At 40.5% G+C, this 8,951-nt stretch overlaps 3 non-coding genes across 3 annotated transcripts; all 3 read right to left on the bottom strand.

The window, feature by feature from the left end:
- Nucleotides 1-1,493: 1,493 nt before the first annotated feature.
- On the bottom strand, nt 1,494-1,575 carry TRNAS-GCU. Its single transcript has one exon. It is a non-coding gene; the product is annotated as a tRNA-Ser (tRNA).
- Nucleotides 1,576-7,922: 6,347 nt separating this feature from the next.
- On the bottom strand, nt 7,923-7,994 carry TRNAQ-UUG. Its single transcript has one exon. It is a non-coding gene; the product is annotated as a tRNA-Gln (tRNA).
- Nucleotides 7,995-8,778: 784 nt separating this feature from the next.
- On the bottom strand, nt 8,779-8,860 carry TRNAS-UGA. Its single transcript has one exon. It is a non-coding gene; the product is annotated as a tRNA-Ser (tRNA).
- Nucleotides 8,861-8,951: the final 91 nt, after the last annotated feature.

Genomic DNA, 8,951 nt, shown 5'->3' with positions numbered 1-8,951 from the left:
CCAAGTAGCTGGAATTACGGGCATGTGCCACCACACCTAGCTAATGTTTGTATTTTTAGTAGAGACAGAGTTTCACCATACAGGCTCAAACTCCTGAGCTCATGTGTCTGCCTGCCTCCGCCTCCCAAAGTGCTGGGATTATAGGTGTGAGACACCACACCCAGCCTATCCTCTCATTATCTAGATAAAAATTATTAGGATTTACAATCACAAAAATTAGAGAGTCAGCTAATGGTTCACCATAGCATTTTGTCTTCCTCATTGCAACAAACCAACAAATCCAATTTTGCTTGTCTACAAGTATGTCTCTGGTGGTCTCTGTCAGGAGTTCACCAACAGTCTTGAATTCTGAAACATTAAATATCACAGATACACAGGCAGCTAACTTTTATGTAACACCCCTCCCTTTTGTCCACCAAAAAACCAGATTAAGAGGAGGTATGTTTAAAAGTGGAAGACAATAGAGCCTCTGATAAACCACATAAATTTTAAAAAGATGTTTTTAAGTTGAAAAGTTTTTGCTTATGGCATAAGCATAACCAATTTTTTGTGTTTCTTTGTTTAGGTATGGGATATTTAGATACGGACCAAATGGCAGTTTAGCAGATTTAGCAGTTTTTTTGTCTGTGTGATTTTTGTATAACATAAATTTTAATCGTCCTGTGGGCTTCATTATTTAGGAATAACATGGCATATGTGACCAATTCCTTTCTGTCTGTCTCTCTGCCTCTCTCTCTTTCTCTCTCTCTCTCTCTCTCTCTCTCTTTTAAATGCATTGAGGGTGGGGTTGTGGAGTCTGGGTATATTGCCCAGGTCGGTCTCAAGCTCCTGGGCTCAAGTGATCCGCCAGTCTCAGCCTTCCAAAGTGCCGGAATTACAGGTGTGAGCCACTGTGCCGGGCCCAATTCCTTATGATTACACATTTATGATGAAAACTGCCAAAACAGGGAAACCAAAACTAAGAAGGCAGTGAAGACAGCAATGGTTCTTAACTGGGGAGACCCAAGGCACTTGCAAAACGACCACTGAAATCAATCCCCTAAAGATCCCAATTTAACTGGGTCTGGGGCAGAGCAGGAGACTAGGGAACAGTGAGAAATCTCCCCAGTTGTATGTAATTAACAATCACCGGATCACAGCGAGATAAGGAGAAAGGCCAGCCGCCATTGAGGGGTTAAGCAAAAAAATCAGAGAATCGGAAATCAGTTTTCAGCTAAAACTAAGTGCTGGGGATCTGGAGCAGCGGTTGGTACACCTCTGCCTGCACGGAGCGAGCAGAGCTTACTGTAATTTTTCAATCCCTTATAAAATGAGATCAGAATTCATGTTACCGACAGAAGGTTGTTAGTGCCAGCACACGTTAGTGTTCTAATACGTACTGAAGAATAAAAAAAATCACCTCATTCTCACTGAGCATATACAACGAGTGACATATACCAGACAATTACCTCACTCAAGAGGAACCAAAAGCCTGACTCGCAGAGAAAGCTGAGCGACGAGGATGGGATTCGAACCCACGCGTGCAGAGCACAATGGATTAGCAGTCCATCGCCTTAACCACTCGGCCACCTCGTCACGTGTTTGGCATGCTCCTGATATATAACATTTCTTTACTGAACAGTTGAATTTGGCAATTCCTATTGTTTCACTAAATGTTTTTGGTGATGGAAATGATGGATAAATGGCCTTCTTACAATCATAAAGGAAGAAAAACTAAAGAGAAGACGGGAGGGAGGAATGGACTTGAATAAAGATGACAAAGTATACTTTTTAAGGAGAAAATAAGAAAAATTAAAAACGAAGAATGGAATTAGTGACTGTTCCTGTTTGTAAAATCAAATTAGATTTTGTCTTTTCTGTTGGGTCATGTATATGAACACCATCACTAAATCAGTTATGTCAATTGTTGCATCCCTGGACACTCCTCAGTAGGATTCTCAGAAGGATGCCTGCCATACAATGTCATCTAAGAAATAACCATCACCATTCCTAGAAGCCCAAGTGGGTGACTGGTAAAGTGGTGAAGTGATGGGTTACAGTCAAACTGTGATTGGTTCTCAATGTCAGACCCTAGATTTTGGATTGTATCTTAAAGAATTGTGGGGCCATTTGGGGGATTTTGGTTTTGTTTTGCTTATTTTGTACAAAGAAACGTGACAAAAATTATTCTTAGTTTTATCATTTTTATCTTTTTTTATTTAAATTCTAAATTTAAAAAAATAAATTTCTTTTTATAGAGACAAGGTCTCACTATGTCAGTATGTTGCCCAGGCTGGCCTCAAACTCCTGGGCTCAAGCAATCCACCCACCTTGGTTTACCCAAAGTGCTGGGATTATAGGCATTAGCCACCGTGCCCAACCTTTCCTTGGTTGTTTCTGTCTCATTTCATCACAATCAGAAAAGTCAGTCTGATGCTAATGTTCTGTGAGATTAGGTACAGCAGAAGAACCCCATGATCTAGCAGTCACTGCGTGGCCAGTTCCTGACAATATGCAGGCCTAGTGAATAGGGTCAGCTCAGTTCCTGAATACCAGGGACTGCTTTTCCACCTATACCAAATAAAATTACAAAAACAATAATATTGTGCATGTGTGTGTTTTGACATGATGTGGCATAAAAAAAATAAGTCCAGGCACAATGGCTCACACCTGTCAACCCAGCACTTTGGGAGCCTGATGCTGGAGGATGCTTAGGCAACATGACGAGACTCCAGCTCCGCAAAATACACAAAACATTAACCTGGTGTGGTGGCTGGTGCCTGGAAGGCTGCGGTGGGAGGATCAGCTGAGCCTGGGAAGGGGAGGCTGCATCAAGCCATAATCGCACTACTGCACTCCAGCCTGGGTAACAGAATGACAGAGTACGACCCTGTCTCAAAAGCAAAGAAAAGAAAAGAAATTAAGAATATGATCGGGTCAGCTGGGCATGGTGGCGTGTGCCTGTAATCCCAGCTACTCAGGAGGCTGAGGCAGGAGAATTGCCTGAACCCAGGAGGCGGAGGTTGCGGTGAGCCGAGATCGTGCCATTGCACTCCAGCCTGGGTAACAAGAGCGAAACTCTGTCTCAAAAAAAAAAAAAAAAAAAAAGAAAAGAAAAAAAAAAGAATATGATCGGGATGAAAACTGTATACTCTAAGGACGTACCAAGGGATGACCTAATAAATATTAAATATAGTAAGTCTCAAATCAGCCTCAAAACATAGCAGGCCAAGAAATGTATGAACTTTTATTTTTTAAAGCTTCAGTTTGCTACAAATTCTAAAGTGTTCTGAAAAGAAAAAATATTGCTTGGTCTTGATGGTGTTCGGATTAGGAATTATAAAGCGCTATAAACAAATCTGGACCTGAAAGCTTCATTGGTTCTTTGCTTCATTTGATCTTTTGATGAATATTTTTTGAGCATCTCATATGTTCCAGGCATTGTTCTAAGAACAGATGTATATACTACACACAAAATTCCCTGTCCTGGTGAAACCTAATTATGTCGAAATAAGCAATAAACAATTTATAAAGCAAAATATAGGCCGAGCACAGTGGCTCACACCTACAATCATGGCACTTTGGAAAGCCGAGGTAGGCAAATCCCTCAAACTCAGGAGTTCAAGACCAGCCTAGGCAGGATGGTGATACCTCATCTCTACAAAAAATACCAAAATTTGCTGAGTGTGGTGGCACATATCTATAGTCCCAGCTACTTAGGAGGCTGAGACAGGAGGATCACTTGAACCTGGGAGGTTGAGGTTCAGTGAGCCAAGATTGTGCCACTGCACTCCAGCCTGGGTGAAAAAGTGAGAACTAGTCTCACAAAAAAAAAAAAAAAAAAAAAAAAAAAAAAAAAAAAAAAAGAAAAGAAAAGAAAGAAAGAAAGAAAGAAAAGCAAAATAAAATGCACAGTATGTCAGAGGATGCTAAATGCATAGGAGTGGTGGCAAGTTAACTAAGGTGGTCAGGGAAAAATTAGCTCAGTGGTTCTCCATGCTGCACATTTGAATCCATGAGGAACTTTTTTTTTTCTTTTTTTCCTTACATGAATACCAATATGAGGAACTTTTGAGAAGTATCCATGTCACGGCTTTATCCCTATAGATTCTAATTCACTTGTTCAGACATGATATTAGAAGACGGTAGCAGTCAAGCGCTTCAATACTGGCTTAATTATAAAGGAAGATACACAAAGGAAAACTAATTTTTTTTTCCTTTTTTTTTTTTTTTTTTTTTTTAAAGACAGAGTTTCACCATGTTAGCCAGGCTGGTCTTGAACTCCTGACCTCCAGTGATCCACCTGCCTCGGCCTCCCAAAGTGCTGAGATTATAGGCGTGAGCCACCATGCCCAGCCAGGAAAACTAATTTTTAAAAACTGAGGCCAAGAGATAATTTTCCCAATTGAAAGGTACCAGGAATTGCTCCCAATACAGCACTTCCTAACCAAGCAAAAGAAGGTGTCTGCAAAGTATCAGTCATAGCAATAGACCAGCTCCAATTAGGGCTTATTCTGCCATGAGGTCTCCGGAGTGTTTAACAGCATGTTGGTCACACTTCTCGTGTATTCTCTTCCCTGTGAATGTCGGCTGGATTTAGTGACCTGCTCGTAATATATAGAATATAGAAAATGTGATAGGATATTACTTTCATGATATCTCATGTGAGATATGTGTCTATTGTTTTAAGCTGCCAATTTGGGGGCAATTTGTTATACAAGAAATAACTAATACATTCAGGAAGACCTGTTCGGCCATAGAGCAGTGGATCCTATGGCTGGGAGGGAGCATATTGAGAAGGTAAAAATGCAAGACATCAGAAATTTGCCAAATCTGAGTTCAGATGCTAATCATTACATCATAGAGCCTTTCCGTAAGATTCTCCTATTGCAGTTTGTGTATAAGTCTGAGGTAAATCTATATATTATGTTCTTGAAAAAAAAAGTTACAACTGATAGATTAAATCTAAAGAGCATAAAAATGCCTACTATTTGTTAATAGAGGTTATCATAGGCTAAATAATGATCCCCAAAATGGGTCCATAACCAATCCCCAGAACCTGTGAATATGTTAACTTATGTTACCTTAAGTGGTCAAAGGAATTTTGCAGATTGGATTTCATTGAGGATTTTGAGATGGGGAGATTATCTTGGATTATCTAAGTGGGTCCAATGTAATCAAGAGGGTCCTTATAAAAGGAAGGCCGGAGGTTCAATCAGTAGTAGAAAATGTAACTATAGCACAAGAAGTGTTACAAGGAAGGGGCCACCAGATGCTGAAAAATCGAGGAAAATGAATTATCTTATGATGTTTCCAGAAGATACATAGCCCTGATAATACTTTTATTATAAACTTCTGATATCCAAAACTGCAAAAAAATTTAATTTGCATTGTCTTAGCCTGGGATGGTGGTGTACACCTGTAGTTCCTGCTACTTGGGAGGCTGACAGAGGACGATGACTTGCCTCCAAGAGTTTGAGGCTGCAATGAGCTATGATTGTGCCACTATGCCATCATATCCAGCCTGAGTGATAGTGTGAGACTCTATCTTGAAAAAATAAATAAAACAAATAAAAACGAAAAATAAATTCACATTGTCTTGAACCACCAAGTTTGCGGTAAGTGTTACCGCAGCAATAGGAAGCTAATACAGAGCTGCTAAGACAGTGCCGTGAATAAGGGTTAAATAGAAGAAAAAGTTTACAGGGCTTTTTCAGGGACAATTTTTAGAGGCCAGAGGAGTTCATGGGACTCTTCTTTTGCTGTTATTGAGAACACTGGAGGATATGTTTTGAACTGTAGGGAGAGTCGACAGAAGGAATTTAGAGTCCCATCAACAGTCGGGAGTCCGGAGTGTTAACCATTATACCATGGCACTTTGTATAACAAAGGTTCTAGGGAAGATGTGTACACTGTTGCATCTGGTCAGTTAATCTTTAAAACAGGCATAGATTCAATATAAGGAACACTAATAGAGGGTTTACCATAGGGAGAAAAATGCAGATTCCTGGATGACTCCATTTGTGGTTTGCATGTTTTCATGCCTGAGTCCCGTTAGCATATGGAGAATTCAGAGTAAGCTCTGAAGAAGAAAAAACTCACAGGTAGGGCCTCTTACACATGAACTTTTACTCACCCCAGCAGATAATTAACTTACAGGAATCTAACTGACTTCAGGCTCCAGCAAAGCAAAGCAAAGCTTTCAAAAAAAGAACTTCTAGGGATACATGAGGGTGATGGGCAGGGGACAACTTTCAGCAGCCAGAGGAAAGAGCAAGAAGCTAGATGTTGCTCCAGAAAAGAGCAAGTCCAAGTCTGAGAGAGTATCTATTCATGCCAAAGTGCACTTGTCCATTTGGGTAAACTCAAGAGCAAGATTACCAAAACTGACAGGTCCTCTGAGATTTGAAGCCTAGGTGCTAGACGTTAAGTCACTAAGACATGGAAGTTGAATCTCTACTGAAAGACTAATGTGTACTTTTAACATACTGGTTCATCTTTCAAATAATATGGACAATACATTAGCTTAAGGAGTTTGGATGGAGTCCCAACTGAGTACAGGCAGTAGAGGCTCTAAGATGTGTACATCTGTACCATTGTACAGTCCAAACATTTTAAGGACAGTGTTACTGCTTAGAAGCAGATGGAATGCTTTAAATAGGCTCTAGAAAAGAAAGAAGCAGATTGAGGGCTGTAAAATATAAACTCTTCATCACCGGGGCCAAGATTCTAACTCACCAGAATCTAAAAAACTCTGGGCAAAAAGGCAAAAAGAGACATCAAGTAAAAGAGGACTACGGCTAAAATTTCAGAGGTCAGTAGGTAGAGACAGTTTTCTTCAGGGCAGGGCGCCATGCTGATTGGCGGGAAGTAATTGGCAGTGCTTGCAGCCATGTGGGTACACCTCGAAGGTGGGCTAATGATTTAGGAGAAATTGGAGAAAAATTGACCAAGACATTGCCAAAGTCCCAAAGAGATTTGGACTCAAATTCCTGGATTCATCCAGAGTGGTGACCAATATACTATGGGATCCTTACACAAGGCGGTTGCTGAGACAATTCTTATGTAAATCCTTGCATTTTGAGGGGCCTCCATAGAAGAAAACATTTGCAGGAGGGGCCTCTGACACCTAAACCATTAAGCACCCCGAGCACGCAAATACCTGGCGTATCTGACTGCCTTTGGAAACACAGGGAAGAGTGGGTGTTAAGAGAAAAAAACCAAGATTGTGCAAGGACACGATACTACTCAGAAGCCAGAAATGAGAATCAGGAGTTACATGACACTTGCTAATCAGGAGAGGAAAGCACAAATGAGAAGGTAAATCCACCAGGATGTGTTGATGATTTAAGAGAAGCAAAAAGGACAACAGAGCCACCAATACCAAAGTAGGTCCCACCACGATTTGAACTCAGATCACTGGATTCAAAGTTCAAAATGCTAACCATTACACCATGGGGCCACCCACCACTGCTAATTTCATGAATATCTATACATATTGATTACAGAGCATGTCATCTATTTGATGCAATATTCTATTGATATTTATTTAATTAACGCTATCTGCATCCCGAATAGCAGAGGCTCCAAGAGAGTCACGTGCACTACAAATATACCTGGACCAAGTCCATCTTAGAAACTGATAAAACTTGAACCCATTTGAGTACTGTTCAAAAAAGGAAAGAACTGAGGTCTGAAAGGTGAAAGATGTGTCCTTTAACTTGGTATGATAATCTAAATCTGGGGAACTTGTGTCCAGCAGGAGAGGAGGGGCAAGAGAGGTCAGATGTGAAATGTCAGGTGAAAGATAAGAGGATGCTGTTCTGCAGGAAAGCATCGGGCTTCCAACTGGGATGGGATGTTAAGGTGCTTAAGTGTTCAGGTGTACGCTCCTCGGTGTACAATGGTAATTTGAGAGAAGGGAAGAGCACTAAAATAACAGCAGGTCCCACCGAGATTTGAACTCGGATCACTGGATTCAAAGTCCAGAGTGCTAACCATTACACCATGGGGCCAACAACACACTGATCTCCTGGCAGATTTTTGATAGTGTCAATGTAGTTCGTGGAATTGGTCCAATGAAAGTGCTGTTTACTTCGGCGTCTCAAAATAGGTGCGAATTGCCAGATTCCAAGAAAGCAACAAAACTGCTCTGGCAGGTGGAAAGCAAGAACAGAACTCACCTTTCCAAAATCTTGTTCTGATCTTCCCACAGAGATGATGAATAGAAACGTTTCCTTGACTAGTCACAACAGTGCATTTGCTGAACTTTTTGGTCACGATACATTTTTCTACTTACGGATTTATGAAAGAAAATACCAAAACTTAGAAATATCTTAAGACATGTATGAAACAGTTTTGGAGATTCTCTATCTGATGTTTCTTCTCTGCAATTCTGGCCTCAGAAAGTACAATGATAGGAGGGGAACCAGAAAGGATCTGTTTGAGATACTAATTCCATAAGTTAAAGGCAAGCACGGTTTCGGAAGTCAGACATGTCAGATAGGAAGACAGTATTTCAGGAAGACTTAAAGGCAAAACAGCTTGACCGTTTTTCCATCATTTTTATAGCAGTGTCAGAAGTCACTAGTATTTTCAAGTTACTAATTTTCAAGTTACTTTCCCATGTAACCCTTCAAAATTTTTTCTGCCTTGTTACATGAAAGGACTAAAACTACTTCCTTCCACTTTTATGGAGAAAGATAAAGCAGAAAAATAAAAAGCACTACTCCATGTTATTCTGTGTGATTGCACAGGCAGTGCACCGGATTTCCTCTATCTGAAAAGAAAAGAGCCCACCGTAGTCGGCAGGATTCGAACCTGCGCGGGGAAACCCCAATGGATTTCAAGTCCATCGCCTTAACCACTCGGCCACGACTACGTGCCTCCTGTAAGACTCTGGATATATTCCCATGAGGAATATATGTGTTTTTTTTTTTTTTTTTTTTACAGATATCTTTATATTCGTTCAT

Source organism: Sapajus apella, unplaced genomic scaffold (assembly GCF_009761245.1).
Source record: "Sapajus apella isolate SASKATOON/1434 unplaced genomic scaffold, GSC_monkey_1.0 scaffold184, whole genome shotgun sequence".
NCBI lineage: Eukaryota > Metazoa > Chordata > Mammalia > Primates > Cebidae > Sapajus > Sapajus apella.
The sequence above is the reverse complement of the archived record's forward strand: the minus strand, read 5'-3'. Positions and strand labels throughout refer to the sequence as shown.